We start from the raw sequence: 19,400 nt of genomic DNA, 5'->3' as shown, positions 1-19,400 counted from the left end.
CCAGTTTCTGTTTGTAACAAAACTCTCAATCCGGGCAGCATCCTGATAAATGTCCCCTGTAGCCTCTCCACTTTTCTCCTATAATGTGGGTTCTATACCTACACACAGTTCTCTCGCTGTGGCCTAACCAACTTTTTTATTGTTCCAGCATCATCTCCTTGCTAACAAACTCTATTCCTCAGCTACTAAATGCAGCTATCTCATGTGCACCTTTTTAATCACTTTATCCACCTGTCCAATCATGTTAAGAGACTGGTGGATCTGCATAACAAGGTCTTCCCGAGAGTTCAACACATTCTCCCATCCAAGTGCATCACTTCTCACTTACCCGGATTGAATTCCATTTGTTACTAATCAGCCCTTCAGACCAGCCCGTCTATATCCTTCTGTAATCTAAAGCTGTCTTCACTATTTACCCCCTGACCAATTTTGTGTTATTCATGAACTTACTGATCAACCCTCCTACATTCAAGTCTAAATCATTTATATATACATAAACAGCATAGGCCCCAACACTGATCCCTGTGGAACTCCACTGGGTATAGGCTTCCAGTCACAAAATCACCATTTGACCATCACTCCCTACTTCCTGCCACTCAAGCTATCTCCCTGAAGATCTATTGAAACAAAATAGCGAAGAGAAAGATTCATTGCTTATTTGTTGGTAGAAAAGGCAGCACATTAATTATAAAGTTTTCCCTCTAAACAATTTTTCACCTTTCTTCCCCTGTTATCCCTGTGCATAAGTAGATCTTATCATTTTCAATTCATGTAGCCTCCAGTATCTCAAAATGAGCACCAGCTAATCATGGGGCTACATTACCACAAACCTTTCCAACATGCAGCACATCCCACAACTCTTTCCTTCTCATGCTCCCTTCCTGGTCCCCTATCCAGCTGCTTCGTAAGCTTTGGACCTTAACTCCCATATTGTTTCCACAATGCTCCAATGTGCCTTCTAACTCTATCTCCCAGTGGATCTGCAGCATCAGTTTCTGTTGCACTTCCCTCTAATAGAAATAGTCACATAGCTCTTTCAGTTTTTAGTTTAAATGATGTGTTAAAATGGCAAACGACCAGAAGAGCAGAGGCGTTCTGCCATCTGTCCTAGTGATGCTGCAGTGTTCCATTAAATCCCAGTGCAAGCTGGAGGAAATGCACCTCAATTTCAATCTGGGCACTTTATAACCTTCAGGACACAACAATAATTTCATCAATTTCAGACCATGAATACTGTCCTTCATTTGATTACACTCTTTCCTCTTATACCCACCACCAGCCTGTGTCTTGTTGGAATGGTTTTGGTAACAGCAGAGCTGTGGCACAGCCAGTCAGGCAGCATCCGAGGAGCAGGATAGTCAACGTTTCAAGCATAAGTCCTTCATCTCGAATGAGGGGGTGGCCCAAAGGGGCTGAGAGATAAATGGGTGGGAGATGGGGCTGGGTGGGTGGGGGGGGGGGAAGGTAGCTGGGAATGCAATAAGTAAAAGAAAGTAATAGGTCAGAGTGATGGTCATCCATAATCTCACAACCACACCTGCTCCACAGACAGTCTCCCCCCCCACCCCCCCCCCCCCCACCACCACCACCACCACTCCCAACTCCAGCCCCACACCAGCTCCAAGCCCTTACCCTGCCATGTTTTTACCATTCCCCCGACCTCCCCCTCACTGAGGATGAACTATCAGTCCTCAGTAAAGGCCTCACCTTCATCCCTCTATGGTACCGCATCAATGAATTCAACATGTGTTGCAACTTCAAACTTTTCTTCCACCGCCTTCGCCTCTGAGCTTACGTTTTCCATCAGGACAATTGCCCGCCCTCCAAGGATCCCTTCTCCCACCACCAATACACCCCATCCACCTGCACACTCCGTGCTGGTCTGTTACCTGTCCTCAATTTCTTCATTTCTAACTGCCACTGTGACATTGACCTCCTCAACCCATCCACCCCCCCCCATCACCCACTCCAACCTCTCAGCCATGCAACATGCAGCACTCCACTTCCTTCACTCCAACCCCAACATCACCATCAAACTAGCAGACAAGGGGTGGGGGGAGCGCAATGGTAGTTTGGTGCACCGACCTCTACACCACTGAAGCCAAGCATCAACCCGGGACACCTCCTCCTATTGCACCCTCAACCAAGACCTTACCTCCCAACACCAAACCATAATCTCCCAGACCATCCACAACCTCATCACCTCTAAACTCATAGTCCAGGAAACTATGCATCGGCCCGGTTCTACCTCCTACTAAAATTCACGAACCCGACTGCCCCCATCAACCTATCATCTCGGCCTGCTCCACCGAAGTTATCTCCACTTAGCTTGACACCATCTTGTCCTCCTTAGTCCAGGATCTCCCCACATACATTCAGGACATCACTCATGCCCTCCACCTTTTCCATGACTTTCGTTTCCCTGGCCCCTAATGCCTCATCTTCACCATGGACATACAGTCTCTGTATACATCCACCCGCCATGATGAAGGCCTCCAAGCTTTCTGTTTCTTCCTCTCCCACCAACCCAACCTGTACCCTTCCACTGACACACTCATTTGATTGGCTGAACTGGTCTTCACCCTCAACCATTTCTCCTTCAAGTCCTTCCACTTCCTCCAGACCAAAGGGGTAGCCATGGGCATCCACATGGGCCCCAGCTATGCTTGCCTCTTCACCGGGTACGTGGAACAGACCATCTTCCACAGCTACCCTGGCACCATTCCCTGTCTCTTCCTCCATTACATCGATGACTGTATCAGTGTCACCTCATTCTCCCATGAGGAGGTTGAACAGTTCATCAATTTCATGACCACCGTCTACCCTGACTTCAAGTTCACTTGAACCATCTTGGACACCTCCCTCCCCTTCCTGGACATTTCCATCTCCATTTCTGGTGAACGACTCAACATGGACATCTACTTTAAACCCACTGACTCCAACAGCTACCTGGACTACACCTCCACCCATCCTGCCTCCTGTAAAAACACTATCCCTTATTCCCAATTCTTCCGCCCTCCGCTGTATCTGCTTCCAGGAGGATCAATTTCACCGTAGAACATCCCTGATGGCCTCCTTCTTCAAAGAATGCAATTTCCCCTCCCATGTGGTCAACGATGCCCTCCAGCACATCTCCTCCACCTCCTGCATCTCTGCCCTTGAACCCCACCCCTCTAATCGCAACAAAGATAGAACCCCCGGTCCTCACCTTTCATCCCACCAACCTCTGGATGCATCACATCATCCTCCACCATTTCCACCTGCTATAAACAGACCCCCCCCCAACCCCAACCCCACCAGGGATATTTTCCTTCCCCACCCCTATCTGCATCCTTCAAGATCATTACCACCAAGACTCTCTTGTTAGGTCCACACCCATCAAGTCCACACCCACATCACACCCCTCATCTCCATCTAAGGCCATAAAGTATCCTTCCACAACCAACAGAGATTTACCTGTGCTTCAACACACAGATCATCTGCTGTGTCCGTTGCTCTCGATGTGGTCTTCTCTACATTGGGGAGACAGGAAGCAATTTGCAGAACATTTCTGGGACATGCAAACTAAAAACCCCACTGCTTTGTGGCCCAACACTTTAACTCCCTTTCCTACTCCGCCGAGAGCCTGCAAGTCCTGGGCCTCTTCCGCCGCCAAACTCTAATCACACGATGCCTGGTGATTAGAACACCTCATTCTCCACCTTGGAATCCTCCAACCACATGGGATCAATGTGGAGTTCACCAGTTTCTACATTTCCCCTTCCCCCACCTTACCCCAGTTCCAATCATCCAACTCAGCATCACCCCTTTGAACTGTCCTACCAGTCCATTTAACTTGCTACGAATCCACTCCACCCTCCTTTCCGACTATCATTTCCATCCCCACTTTCATCTACCTTTTGCATTCCCAGCTACCTTGCCCCCAGACCTATGCCCCTTCCATTTATGTCTCAGCCCACTTGGGCCACCCCCATTCCTAATGAAAAGCTTATGTTTGAAATGTCGACTCTCCTCCTCCTCGGATGTTGCCTGACCAGCCATGCTTTTCGAATGCCACACATTTTTGTCTCTGACCTCCAGCATCTATAATACTCACTTTCTCCAAACAGTAGAACTGACCTATTTTCTGTTATAATACCTAACATAAATATTAAGTTTTCATCTATATTGCTTCCGAAATACTATTAGCACTCCCTTTGCCTTTTGCTCTGGGGCACTTTCACCATCTGTTACACTAGTTCCTCCCTTATTTTATGTAGCATAAAAACCATCACTACTCCAGCTTCCTTCTTTTCCAAAAAAGATTTACATTGGACTCAAAACATTAACTTGGTTTCTCTCTCTCGCGATGCTGCCAGACCTGCTGAGTTTCTTCAACACTTTCTGTTTCGAGATGGTTTAAAAGGTTTTTCCTTTCCTGTGTTTGTTTTCCCAGCTAAAATATTTCTGACTGACACACTAACTAGATATTATTATTCCCTTCCCTTCTTCCCTGTCGTCTGGTTCTTCACCATTCCTTACGCCCATCCAGGATCCACGAAGGGTCCCAGCTTCCTTAATTATTTTACTCCACACCATCTTGTTCTTGTCTACCAGAAATTAGAAGAGTGATCCTTTGCACCCTCACTTTGTTTTTGGGCCTGAAATGACTGAGAAATCACATGTTCCCCCTTCATTGCCATGCTTCCCTGAGAAGTAGGCCTCCTCCTTTCATGCTACAATCATTCTTATTTCCTGAGCAGAAGAATTCTCCTGATTCACCCTAGCTTGTGATTGTCCTTCAATCCCAATATGAAACAGATGCTCCCACTTTACCATATAATTGTTCATTAATTTCAGTGGCAAACGGACATTTTACCCAGTATTTTTAAATTTGCGTGTTCTACTTCAGAAACAATACCATTGCTTCGTTTACCAAGAAACCACAATCTGCAAATTGTGTAGTCTTTGTTTAGTTCACCTGCAGCCCATAATTGACTTGGATCTCCGAATTAGCCTTCCAGCTCCTTCTCTAAGGAATGCTGTCATAAAGCATTCCTACCAGTCTGTTAATATACATGCTGTACTGCTTACTGAGACCCGGTATCCTGCTGACTGCACCAATTGTGGTTAAAAGTCCACCCTTGAGTCTTTAAGATTCAAGTACGCAAGTATTTTATTTGATTCCAAGGCAATGGAGCAGTTCTAAATCACATGAGAGCCTCATTCAACAATACAATATTTGTAGCACATATTAATAACTCTCAAGTTCATGTTTCACATAGCAAAGTTTCGCAAATTCATGACTCATCAGACATTATGTGATAGATTTGTTTAATGTTCTGGTATATGCTGTTCCACATGTTGCAAAGACATATAAACTAATATTACCTTTCCTATTGTTCCCCTTCAGGGAGAATCAATAGACATCTTTGCCATGAATTCATATCACCTAACAGGATATTGCTTGTGCAAAGTTGTGAAAGACGCATTATTAGATAAGACATAGTAGTCAATGTGGGAGATGAGAAGGTATCAGATTTTCTTCAATCCAAGGATGATTTAATATTGGAACAGATAATCAAATTTGCTACCTAGGCATAAATCATGGCCCAAACATTGGTCAGCAATATGCCAAAACATTGAAGATCCACTGGACTGCCAAGCAGTTAGCCACCATTGAATTCTGTAAGCATCAGATCAGTTAATATAAAACTCCAAGGTAACACAGATTTTCTCCTCTGTGGGCAAATTACCATTAAGCTTTAGTCACAGAGGACAAATGTCAGTGAAATAACATGAATACCGTGATATCATAATACCTTGTTACTGAATAAAATTGAATATATTCATCTCAGTCTCTTAGAGAGAGTAAGTGCAGTACTTCAGAATGCAGATGGAAGATTTTGACAAGGCTTTGCAAAGTTGTTCAAAGATTTATGCATATTGAAACAAGACAATCATATTACCAGGTAAAACAGTGAGAGGGAGGGGAAGAGAGCCAGGAAGCAGGTACTAGATAAAACAACATGAGAAGAGGGGCATGGTGGCTCAGTGGTTAGCATTGCTGCCTCACAGCATCACGGATCTGGGTTTGATTACAGCCAGGGTGACTGTCTGTGTTGATTTGTATATTATCCCCATATCTGTGTGTATTTTCTCCAAGTGCTCCGGTTTCCTTCCACTGTCCAAAGATGTGCAAGTTTGATGATTGGCCATGGGAAATGCAGGGTTATGGGCATAGTGTTTGGTTGGTTTGCTTTTTGGAGGGTCAGTGTGGACTTGATGGGCCGAATGGTATGCTTTCACACTGTATGATACAAACGATCCATGATACTATGATTCTATGAGATTGACAATGGCCAATAAGATTCACTGCGAGGCAGAAGATGCTGGATAGTATAAATGCTATTGACCTAGACAACATTCTAGCAATATTATTAACAGCCTGAGCTTCAGAACTTCCTGTTCTAGTACAGCTATGACACTAGCATCTATCTGGAAGAGAACCCAGGTATGTCATGTACACAAAAAGCAGAAAAAATCCAACCTAATCAATTACCACCCATCATTCCACTCTCAATCATCAGTGAAGTAAAGGAAGGTAACATCAATAGTGCTATCAATTTATACCTGTTCTGTGAAAACCTGCTCACTGATCCCAGTTTGTGTCCTATCAGGGCCACTTAGGATTGACCTCATTACAGTCTTGGTTCAACATTGGACAAAAAGATCTGAATTCTAGGGTTGAGGTGAAAGTGACAGCCCGTTATATCAAAGCTGTATTTGACTGCATGTTATATCAAGGAGTCCGAGCAAAACTGGAGAATTGGGGGACAAAGTCTCTGTTGGTTGGAGTCATACCCTGGCAAATAGGAAGATGGTTGTGTTGTTGAAAGTTAGTCATCTCAGTTCAGAATATCTCCATAGAAATTGCTCAGGGTTGTGTCTGAGGCCCAACCATCTTCAGCTGCTTCCTCAATGACCTTCCTTCAATCATAAAATTGGAAGTGGGGATATTCGCTGATGGTTGTTCAATATTCAGCATCATTTTCTCCTCGTCAGATACCAAATTGGTTTATTTTCAAAAGCGACAATATCTACGCAATATCCAGGCTTGGGTTGAAAAGTGACAAGTAACATTCACACCACACAAATGCCAGGCAATGACCATTTCCAATACAAGACAATCTAATCATCACCCTTTGACATTCAATGATGTTACCATTACTGATTCCCCCACAATCAATATTCTGGGAATACCATTGACCAGAAACTGAACTGGACTAACCATATAAATGCAGTCGCTACAAGAGCAGTTCAGAGCCTTGGAATACGGTAGCAAGCAACCCACCTCCAAAGCATATTCACCATCCACAAAACACAAGTCAGGCGTGTGATGGAAAATGTCCCACTTCCCTGGATGAATGCAGCTTCAACAAGACTCAAGAAACTTGACACCACCCAGGACAAAACAGCTCTCTTGATTAGCACCACATCCAGCAGCATTCATTCCCTCCTCCACTGATGCTCAATAGCTCAACAAGCTGAATTACATAAATTCAGCAAAGATTTCAGACTACACTTTCTGAGCCCATGAAAGAGAAAGAGCAGCAGATACATAGGAACATCACTAACAGCAAGTTCACTTCCTAGCCACTCATGATTTTTAACTAAAAAGGGAGTTAAAAATAATTGGGGAAAGACAGGAATATGGAATTGAGGTCATGATCAGATTAATCTTTATATTATCAAGTAGCAGAACAGCCTAGTTGAACTGAATGGCCTGCTGTTGACATTCTATCCTTGCATCCTACCCTGCAAGCTGAATCTACTGATTAATAAACATAATTTCATAATGCATTGAACACAAGCACACCACACTTGCTTTAAAAGTTGAAGAGAGAAAGAAAGAATAAACATTTATCCAGGGTTAAACATCTTTCCTCCAATCAGTAACAGAAAAAGTTAGTTCACCTTGCTATGGGCTCTTCTTATTTCAGAACCAGCCTTGTAATGCTGTCTTTGGTAAACAAACTGTTTTGGGAAAAGAAGCCACAGAGAATCATAAATCACTGTTAATAACTTGTCCAATCCTTTCAGCAGGAGTCTGGCAAGATGCACTTTGAAAATGGGTTCAAGAACACCTAGATACTTAACAGTAGTTTTACATTAGGCTTATTGTTCAGAATATTTAGGCTCAACATCCTTAGGTTTGGGAAGGGTCTGCATTCCTAGTTCACAAACTAGGGTTTTATCCTGGTGGAAGTGGATGACAAAAAGCAAAAAAAAAAGTTGGTTTTTCAATAGCGTTTGATACAAAAATGAAAGAAAATAGCAACTTGTGAATGATTCATACCTTGGTATAAGTATCAAATGTATTTTCTGGAGAGACTATTACCTTTCTGATTTGAAATTAACCCAGAAGAATTCTGTGTCTTGGTCCTTGGCAAAGGTGAAGGACCAGCGCTTGGAAATCTTGTGATTTCTGCTAAATCTGTTGGACTAATACCGGGTGTTGTGTGACTTCTGACTTTGTCCACCTAGTCCAGCATTGGCACCTCCACATCATATTTGCTATTTAAGTTTAAGTAACATTTCACTGCATGAGTGCATGAAGCTATGCAGCATCATAAAAGAAACCTTTCAAATCAGTGAGTTGTACTTACTTCCATGCTGACTCTGACCAAACGCACAGAGATTTCATGCTTTTACATACATTTATATTAGCTAAATGTTATGTTCATTTGCAGACAAAATAAATGTAAAGGTTGTGACAGTCCAATACTCCTGCTGCTATTACATCTTGGAACCTTTTATGTTCCCCATCCAAATCATCACAAATATAAGATTTTCCTTGAGATCAGCGCCAGAGACCCGGGTTCAATTCCCGACTCAGGCGACTGACTGCGTGGAGTTTGCACGTTCTCCCCGTGTCTGCGTGGGTTTCCTCCGGGTGCTCCGGTTTCCTCCCACAGTCCAAAGATGTGCGGGTCAGGTGAATTGGCCATGCTAAATTGCCCGTAGTGTTAGGTAAGGGGTAAATGTAGGGGTATGGGTGGGTTTCGCTTCGGCGGGTCGGTGTGGACTTGTTGGGCCGAAGGGCCTGTTTCCACACTGTAAGTAATCTAATCTAATCAAATGTCAAATTTGTATTTATGCATAATCAGTTATGTTAACTATGATGCACAAATGAATCATGACTTTCCCTGAAAGTTAGAAGGATTAAAATCTGAAATTAGAAATGACATTCCCACAGGGACTTCAAACACTGAGGATAATGGATTGATGTTTGATTGTTTAGTAAAGATAAAATGGCAGCGGCGTGGCACCCAGTGATTTCTGAAGTTGAAATCTGGTTCTTGGAAATGAAAGTCAATAGTATCAAATTTATTCATTCTTTCTGCCTTGAATTAGCATACTGCCATTTTTGTGAGAGAAGTCTGAGGCATTTTCACCCCCAGTGACTGCATTGTAATTTACAATGCAAAGTGGACCCTTCCATATCTGAGCGTACCAGCACAACTGGGAGTTCATTGCATAAATTTTAATGAGGAGGAATAGGGTTGGAGTCACGAATCCCCATACTTGAAATCCCTTTGCACCGAGGGTAATTTAGAACTTAATAAAAGAGGTGTATTTGTTGCCAATATTGGCTAATGCTGCTGTAAGTGCTTTACTTTAGTACTTGCAGGCTGAAGAAACTTTCTAAAGTTGCAGAGAAGCTTCTAAAATGATTTTATTTCTGTCTTTTATCCGGGTTGGGTTGAACTTAGAGTCACAAAATGTTAGCATGTAAGTACAGCAATTAATTAGGAAGACAAACAGAATGTTATTCATTAAAAGGTGAATATGAGATGTTTTGCTACAGTTGTACAGCTGCCTGACCACATCTAAAATACAGTGTGCAGTTTCAGTGTTTTTATTTAAGAAAATGCATAATTACATTAGAAGCAGTTCCAAGAAGGTTCACTACATTGATTCCAGAGATAAATTTGTTGTCACATGAGGAAAGGTTGAGCAGACTAGACCTATATCCATTGGAGTTTAGAAGAATGAAAAGTAAGCTTATTGAAATATATTAAAATCCTAAGGACACATGGCAAGGAGGATACCAAAAACATGGTTCCCCTTGTAGGGGAGATGAAAACTTAAAGGAAGTGGGGGGGAGGGGTCTGTTTAAAAATTAAGGGCCGTTTCATAGGATGGAAATGAGGAGAATGTTTTGCTCTGAGGATTGAGAGTCTGTGGAACTCTTTTTCCAGAGGGCATTGAACATTTTCAAGGGTACAGGAAGATAGATTCTTGACTAACATTAGAATTTGACGTTGGCAGGAAAATGGAGTTGATGATATAATCAGATTAGTTATGATCTTATCAAGCAGTGGGGCCGCCTTAAGCAGTCAGAAAGCTGTCTCCTGCTCCACTGGGAGAATTTTGCTCCCCATCCTCAGCAAAAGATTAAAAATGTCAAATAAGATTTGATAGATTGACTTATTGTCACGTGTACCGAAGTACAGGGGAAGGCTTTGTTTACGAGCAGTACAGGCAGATCATAGTAACCAAGGATGGACAGATCAGAGGTTGTAAGAGGTCTTAAACAGAGGCATACAGAGAACATTGCACAGGGCGTGCACTAGGCAAGATCAATATTAGTGTTATTTGAGGTTAGACAGTCCATTCATCAGTCTAATAATGGCCAGGAAGAAGTTGTTCCTGAGCCTGCTGGTACCTGTGTTCAGACATCTGTATCTCCTGCCTGATGGAAGAGGTTGTAGGAGATCATTACTGTGGCGGGATGGGTCTTTCATGATGTTGGCAGGCTTTCTGTTGCAGTGAGCTCCATGGATGGAAGGTTGGCTTCCGTGATTGTCTGGGCTGTGCACATCACCCTCTGTAGTTTCTCACAGTCCTGGGCAGAACAGTTGCCATTCCATACCATTATGCACCCGGACAGTATGCTTTCAATAGTGCATCTGTAAAGATTGGTGAGGATCCTTATAGACATGCCAAATTTCCTGAGCCAACTGAGGAAGAAGAGGCATTGTTATGCCTTTTTCATCATTGCATCTATGTGGGATTTCCAGGACAGGTTGGTGGTTATCGTCACTCCAGGGAACTTGATGCTGTCCAGCCTCACAACCTCCGCTCCGTTGTAGATGTGCCAAGTACATGAAAGAAAATTGAATCTTTGTTTTTAAAATCACAGATTTTGGGTTGATTCAAATGCTCAACACAAAGCAAATTTTTAAGCTGTATCAATTTGAAAAGCTTCAGAAAATAAAGTTGTCTACTAATAGGCCTAGTCAAATAGCCACAAAAGTAAGCTTTAATAAGGGCCGAACATAACACCAGCACTCCCCATGGTCAGTACACATGTCCCATTTCTATTTTTGACTTCGCAGATGACTTTTTTTCTAATGGTTGTTTCTTCAATTTATTTCTGAAAGAGAAACAAAATTGTTGGTTTGAATCTGTACTCAAGCCAATAGATTGCTTAACACAAATTGCCAGATAATGCTGCTTGCTTCAGGTCCCAGGGAATCCTAGGAATACCAGAATGGATACTTCAGGTCCTGGCTCATGTGGCTCATCATACCCTTTGGATGTATAAGATCTTGATGATGTTGGCTACTCCACTAAGACATACTGTATTCCCAATTGTCAATCCTGTGTGAAAATATTATTTTAAAACCAACATGGTAAAATCGTCCTCAGATTAGTCTTCAAGATACACTATTTAAGATGTAATATGGTCTAAATAGATTAGGTTTAATGTAGTTCCAGCAAGCTGCTAAAAATATTGCAGTCTATTGTTTATTGATGTAAATGGAAATCAGTATCATGTGCAGTAACAGAACTGATACCAACTTAAAAATAAAACTAGATGTATTACTGTGAATTACTGATGAACACGTACCTTATTGCACGTGAACTCTGATTTATATTTATATTCAATTCTAATCTATGTGGCACATGCTGGCAGAATACTTAAGGTTTACTCACTGTGGATTATTCTTGTAACTGGAATTGGTTTTTGACTGCCAGAACACATGCTATGAACAGCACCACTTCAAACAGTTCAAAATGTCAATGTTCCTATCAGTTAAACAATTTAATGTTTGCTGCAATACCCATTTCCTGAAGATTACTTTTAGAATGAATAAAACAATATTAATTGCAACCACTGGTGTGTCTCCATGGTTTGCACATCAGCCAGTCTTTTTGCATTAAAAGCAACAACTGATATTTACAGTATTAAAAAAAAGCAGCATCCTCCCTGCATTGTAACTCCTCACAGAATAAAACCATGAAGCTGTCTCGATATTTAAGCAAACCACGTAAAGCCATTCAAAACATTGCTATTTGGTGGTTTACGGGAAAACCAACCACAAAGCAGCAGGGCCGGTATAACATGCTAATAATCGGCGCAGTTTCTCAGAGGAAACAAATGACTTCTCTCATTATACTGTACTTTCAAAATTTTTCACCCAGAGAACAGAATTAACATGTGAGTTCTCATTGCAAATACAAAAATTGGTCTTTTTTAATAATGTTCCAGCTTCCATCACAGCAAAGTATCTTTAATTGTTATCACAGTTTTTTGTCAACTTGATTCAAAATGCTTTTCTCCTCAAACTGAATTGTAAAATCTGCTGGAAATTGGAACGTAAAGATTTTCAAGTTGCTACTCTCAGAAATTCTAATCTAAGTAAAACTCTAATTTTACATGTACCAATCCTGAATCTCTTCAACGATAATCATGCTGCCACCTTGTCAGAGAGGTAAGCTGTTCACCAGCAGAGGGACTTTTACATAGCTTTCCTGCAGATTTTATTTAAATACTCTAGTTGCATCTTTGTGTGTTTTGTATACAAAAAGTGCAAGTTGCTACCAGACTCAGTCCACATGAAATTGCTGTGCAAAACCATTCTGCAGATTCCTGGCTGCAGCAGAACACAACTGACAGCAATTGGGAAACAACCAACGAATAAGTTGTCTAAGTATTTCCATTTCTTACATTGGGCATTGGGGTGGGGTCCATTGACATGGACCATCCCCAACAGCAACATGAGAGAACACCATGAGCTGAATTTTAAGGTTTATTTTTGGTAAAGTGCAAGTTGCATCCAGCTTATTGAAGGGATTCTCATTGTCAGGCCAAGGGAGTTTTCAGTTTCAATCTTACTACACACTTTACTTTAATTGCCAGTTCCTTCTCCTTTGGTACGTAACATGTCTGATTTCTGCCCCATCTTAACATTTGCTGTTCCCAAAACAATTCACCACTCATTGGACATTCTGAAATTGTCTGGCATCACTAGTTCAGATGCCATCTGTAAAAGTCCACCTTAACAATCACTGTCAGTCTGGAGTCACCATGCATTGCTCTTGACCTTTACCTCAGGCATGACAGACAGGTCATAGTCTGCAGCCTGCTGTGTTGGTAGAATCTCAAGATCCTGCTGGGTGGGGTGGGACATGGGCAGAACTTCCTCCAGGATCATCAGTGAAGGCCACAACACCAGACCATGTCACCCTGGTCTAAGTTTGTCACTGGACATAAAGCAATCTCAGACATCTAGAGGATTATTGAGCACCGTAGGAAAAAGGTCAGTGACCTTTTTCATTCTGTCATCACTTCCTTGATATCTCACACTCATTCATTCTCTGCTTCTGTATCCACCTCCGACTAAGATCACATTCTATCATTTTCATTATTACCTGCAAAAATCACTTGTTCTCACCTACCCAACATGTGACACCAATATGATGTCCTCTGTGATGCCTATTTACTTGCTCAGGCCACCTCCCACCTGAACTAGCAGTAACAACTGATCCATACATTTTTATTTTCTCATTCTCAGAGGGAAAAAAAACACACAGTAGGGCAGAATATCAGATTGAGTGGTGTGCTCTCCATTATATGGCTCGTCAGCTTTATGAGGAGAGAATCCTGACTAATAATCCTGAGCAGGCCTTGGAATGGTATCAGAGGCTGGCCAAGACCTACTGTGACAGCATCTCCTGTGTGAAGGCTATTTCCCTTCACTTGACTGAAACCCGCTGATAACTATGACGGGCTTTCTTCCCTTGTGCCTGTGTTAAATGACAAGGAGTGACAGACATAATATGGGGCTGGTATCTCTTGCTGAGGGAGAAAAGTGCAGAAGACAAGGCAGTACCCGGTAAGGGATACTGTAAACATCCAGCTAGGTTCAGAGTGAGTAAGCAGTATCACAGTGAGCAAAGAGCCTGGTTTAGTCCATGGAATCAGTGTCCTTATAGCAGCAAGAAAGTGGTAATTGCTGTTGGAACCAGTTCATGTGCAGAAGCGGACTATGTCGTGACGGTTATTAGAGACTGGCACATGTCGGTTGCCAATATCCACAGACATGATGTACATATAACGGGTACCCATGGACCTTGTCGTGAGATGTCAGTGCCAGGTAACCAACATGGAAATTATTTGGTGCAGGTGGCGAGCTCAACCCACCAAGCACCTGCTCTGATTTCCTTGTCGTGTTTTCCAGAGGTCCGATTTGTTTGGTGAGGTTGGTAAGATCATGCCTGGAATACTAAAGAGGCAAGTTGGATGATCAACAAAGACTTTAATGAACATTAATCACCTTCAATTGATAAACTGCCACTGCTCATCTTGCCACACTGCTTGTGTAATGATCGAAACTGGCTGGATCTTGTTGAGCACGGGATTCCTGATTGGGGTTGTTAACTTGGGACAATCAGGAAAGTTCTGGCTGACCAGTATAATCAGGATAGGGATTTGAGGTTTGTCCTCATTTCCCTGAGAACTGGTTGAACGGTAGGGTTTGGGGTTTGGCTTTTGGCTTTCCTGCTCCTCTCTTTTGTAAATTGCTGCTTCTCTGTATACAGCTGTTAATGTTAACTAGTATTGCAAGAATTAAACAAGAATCACAACTGAACCTGTCCTAGATTTGTTAAGAACACGTAGCTAAATTGATCATCGTTGGAAACCTGTTGGAAATTTAGACATATTCTCTCTGATGCACCATGTTTTCCGAACTAACTTCAGTGAAAGTGTTAAATATTGTAATAACTCCTAACCTTGCGTCCACAGTTTCCACATACACATTTTGATGATTGTTTCCTCTATTTGTGCTTATATCCACCATGGGTCATAATTAATTTTGAGGTTAGTGAAGTTACTTCATCATTCATTATTTGTTAAGGTCTAATGGGATTGTTGTGCAGATCCAAGACCATCTAAAAATCACTCTTGGTTTTTAGATGTTTCTGACTAAAATATAAATTTTAATAAAACATCCTTCATATTCCTGAATCTCAGCTTGTATTTTAATGTAATTTAATTGTTACAAGGTTCTCTTTTGTATTAAAGTTACTTGTGTGTTTATGAGCATTTAAAATAGACTTTTCTTAATCAATTGATGGCATCTCTCACGCACAGGATCAGTTGAGATTGCCACCTTCACGTCCGCAGGGTTGCCAGCTGGACTCTCTTGGCTAGCAACCAGAAGAAATAGAATTGACCTGAGAAGTTCCTGTGCCAATAGTAGTGACCCTTGTGTTGAAACAGAAAGCCTAGTTTCAAGTTTCATCTGCTCCATAGATCTGTCATAACACATTTGAACAGGTTGAAAAAAAAGTGGGCTCTAATGGTACTAAGTGGGCTCCTGGAGGTCTGTGTTCAAGTCCTACCTACTCCTGAAGCGAGTCTGAAAGCACTGACTTACAGAAACAGAACTGATTCTTTTTACCTTTAATAAATCAAAGAAGAGTGTTCAGAATAACACAAATAACTTTCTATGACCTTTACTGATCTGTCAAATGTCTTTGACTCCTTCATCTGCAGAGCTCTTTAAGACGTCATCGAGAGATTTGATATTCAGCAAAATCTGTGACAATTCTGTGGCTCCTGCATAATGGTATAATGGAAACTGTCCATTAGAGTGGATTAGAGACTGAATCCTTTCAAACCTGAACTGGAATCAAGCAAAGTAGTGTGATTGCACGAACTCTCTTCACTACCTACCTCAGTCTATTCATGGAACTCATTCATGACAACATTCACTTTTTAACTTCAACAGCCAAGGCTAAGCCATCTGTCCAACATATCCCTGTCTTATATTATATCAACCCCTGTATAATTGTGACCCACACTGCAGGTGAAATTCAGACCACCCTCAGCTTTTTCACCTCTGGATGAAAAAGAATTGATCTCTCACTCAGCAACAGCAAGATCAAAATCCTCCAGTGCTCCTGGAACTGCATGTGTACCTCCAGCTATTGGTATGATGAGGAGACTTTAGAAATCATTGAACCCCCTCCTATACTGTGCAGAAATCATTTTCAAAAGGTTACCATCTATTTTCAAGGTAACACTTGTTATCTCTGGCCCATTCTGTGACCCCAGGATTAGTATGCTGAGCCCTGAAGAGCACACAAATCATTAAACCTTGCAGACATCCTCATTTCAATGGACAATTGGGGGAAAAAAGTGTTAAACACACCATCCTCTTAATGTTATATGTGATTGGCCTGTCCTGGTTTTGCTCTTGTTTGTTCATCTGTAAAATTGCTGAAAAAAGAAATCACATTTTTCAAATCTTTTCATCTTGCACTAAAAAGGATAATGCCTCAGGACTCCTTGAGAAATCCAGAAACATTCTTCCATTCTGACAGTTCATTTAGAGTCATAGAGTCATAGAGATGTACAGCATGGAAACAGACCCTTCAGTCTAACCTATCCACGCCGACCAGATATCCCAACCCAATCTAGTCCCACCTGCCAGCACCCAGCCCATATCTCTCCAAACTCTTCCTATTCATATACCCATCCAAATGCCTCTTAAATGTTGCAATTGTACCAGCCTCCACCACATCCTCTGACAGCTCATTCCATATGTGTACCACCTTCTGCGTGAAAAAGTTGCCCCTTAGGTCTCTTTTATATCTTTCCCCTCTCACCCTAAATCTATACCCTCTAATTCTGGATTCCCCAACCCCAGAGAAAAGACTTTGCCTATTTATCCTATCCATGCCCCTAATAATTTTGTAAACCTCTATAAGGTCACCCCTCAGCCTCCGACGCTCCAGGGAAAACAGCCCCAGCCTGTTCAGCCTCTCCCTGTAGCTCAGATCCTCCAACCCTGGCAACATCCTTGTCAATCTTTTCTGAACACTTTCAAGTTTTACAACATCTTTCCGATAGGAAGAAGACCAGAATTGCATGCAATATTCATCTACCTGCGACTCCACTTTCAAGGAGCTCTGAACCTGCACACAAAGGTCTCTTTGTTCAACAACACTCCCTAGGACCTTACCATTAAGTGTATATGTCCTGCTAAGATTTTCTTCCCCAAAATGCAGCACCTCGCATTTATCTGAATTAAACTCTATCTGCCACTTCTCAGCCCATTGGCCCATCTAGTCCAGATCCTGTTGTAATCTGAGGTAATCCTCTTCGCTGTCCACTACATCTCCAATTTTGGTGTCTTCTGCAAACTTACTAACTGTACTTCTGATGCTCGCATCCAAATCATTTATGTAAATAACAAAACATAGAGGGCCCAGCACAGATCCTTGTGGCACTCCACTAGTCACAGGCCACCAGTCTGAAAAACAATTCTCCTCTGTCTTCGACCTTTGAGCCAGTTCTGTATCCAAATGGCTAGTTCTCCCTGTATTCCATGAGATCTAACCTGGCTAACCAATCTCCCATGGGGAACCTTGATGTAAGCCTTACTGAAGTCCATATAGATCACATCTACTGCTCTGCCCTCATCAATCTTCTTTGTTACTTCATCAAAAAACTCAATCAAGTTTGTGAGACATGATTTCCCATGCACAAAGCCATGTTGACTATCCCGAATCAGTCCTTGCCTTTCCAAATACATGTACATCCTGTCCCTCAGGATTCCCTCCAACAACTTGCCCACCACCGATGTCAGGCTCACTGGTCTATACTTCCCTGGCTTGTCCTTACCACCCTTCTTAAACAGTGGCACCATGTTCACCAACCTCCAGTCTTCCAGAACCTCACCTGTGACTATCGATGATACAAATATCCCAGCAGGAGGCCCAGCAATCACTTCTCTAGCTTTCCACAGAGTTCTCGGGTTTACCTGATCAGGTCCTGGGGATTTATCCACCTTTAACCAATTCAAGACATCCAGCACTTCCTCCTCTGTAATCTGGACATTTCCCTGCAGTCTATATCTTCCATATCCTTTTCCACAGTAAATACTGATGCAAAATATTCATTCAGTATCTCCCCCATTTTCTGTGGCTCCACACAAAGGCCGCCTTGCTGATCTTTGAAGGGCTGAAAATGTGTTGCTGGTTAAAGCACAGCAGGTTAGGCAGCATCCAAGGAACAGGAAATTCGACGTTTCGGGCCAGAGCCCTTCATCAGCAATGAAGGGCTCTGGCCCGAAACGTCGAATTTCCTGTTCCTTGGATGCTGCCTAACCTGCTGTGCTTTAACCAGCAACACATTTTCAGCTCTGATCTCCAGCATCTGCAGACCTCACTTTTTACTCGATGATCTTTGAGAGGCCCTATTCTCTCCCTAGTTACCCTTTTGTCCTTAATATATTTGTAAAACCCCATTGGATTTTCCTTAATTGTATTTGCCAATGCTATATTATGTCCCCATTTTTCCCTCCTGATTTCCCTCTTAAGTATACTCCTACTTTCTTTACACTCTTCTAAGGATTCACTTGATCTATCCTGTCTACACCTGACATACGCTTCCTTCTTTTTCTTCAACAAACCTTCAATTTCTTTAGTCATCCAGCATTCCCTATACCTACCAGCCTTCCCTTTCACCCTGACAGGAATATACTTTCTCTGGATTCTTGTTAACTAATTTCTGAAGGCGTCCCATTTTCTAGCCATCCCTTTACCTGTGAACATCTGCCTCCAATCAGCTTTTGAAAGTTCTTGCCTAATACAGTCAAAAATGGCCTTTTTCCAATTTTGAACTTCAACTTTTAGATCTGGTCTATCCTTTTCCATCACTATTTTAAAAAGAATAGAATTATGGTCACTGGCCCCAAAGTGCTTCCCCACTGACACCTCAGTCACCTGCCCTGCCTTATTTCCCAAGAGTAAGTCAAGTTTTGCACCTTCTCTAGTAGGTACATCCACATACTGAATCAGAAAATTGTCTTGTACACACTTAAGAAACTCCTCTCCATCTAAACCTTTAATATAATGGCAGCACCAGTTGATGTTTGAAAAGTTAAAATCCCCTACCATAACCACCTTATTATTCTTACAGATAGCTGAGATATCCTTAAAAGTTTGTTTCTCAATTTGCCTCTGACTATTGGGGGGTTTGTAATACAATCCCAATAAGGTGAACATCTTTATGGTATTTCTCAGTTCTACCGAAAAAACTTCCCTGGCTGTATTTC

Source organism: Hemiscyllium ocellatum, chromosome 11 (genome assembly GCF_020745735.1).
Source record: "Hemiscyllium ocellatum isolate sHemOce1 chromosome 11, sHemOce1.pat.X.cur, whole genome shotgun sequence".
NCBI lineage: Eukaryota > Metazoa > Chordata > Chondrichthyes > Orectolobiformes > Hemiscylliidae > Hemiscyllium > Hemiscyllium ocellatum.
Note: the sequence above shows the minus strand (reverse complement) of the source record.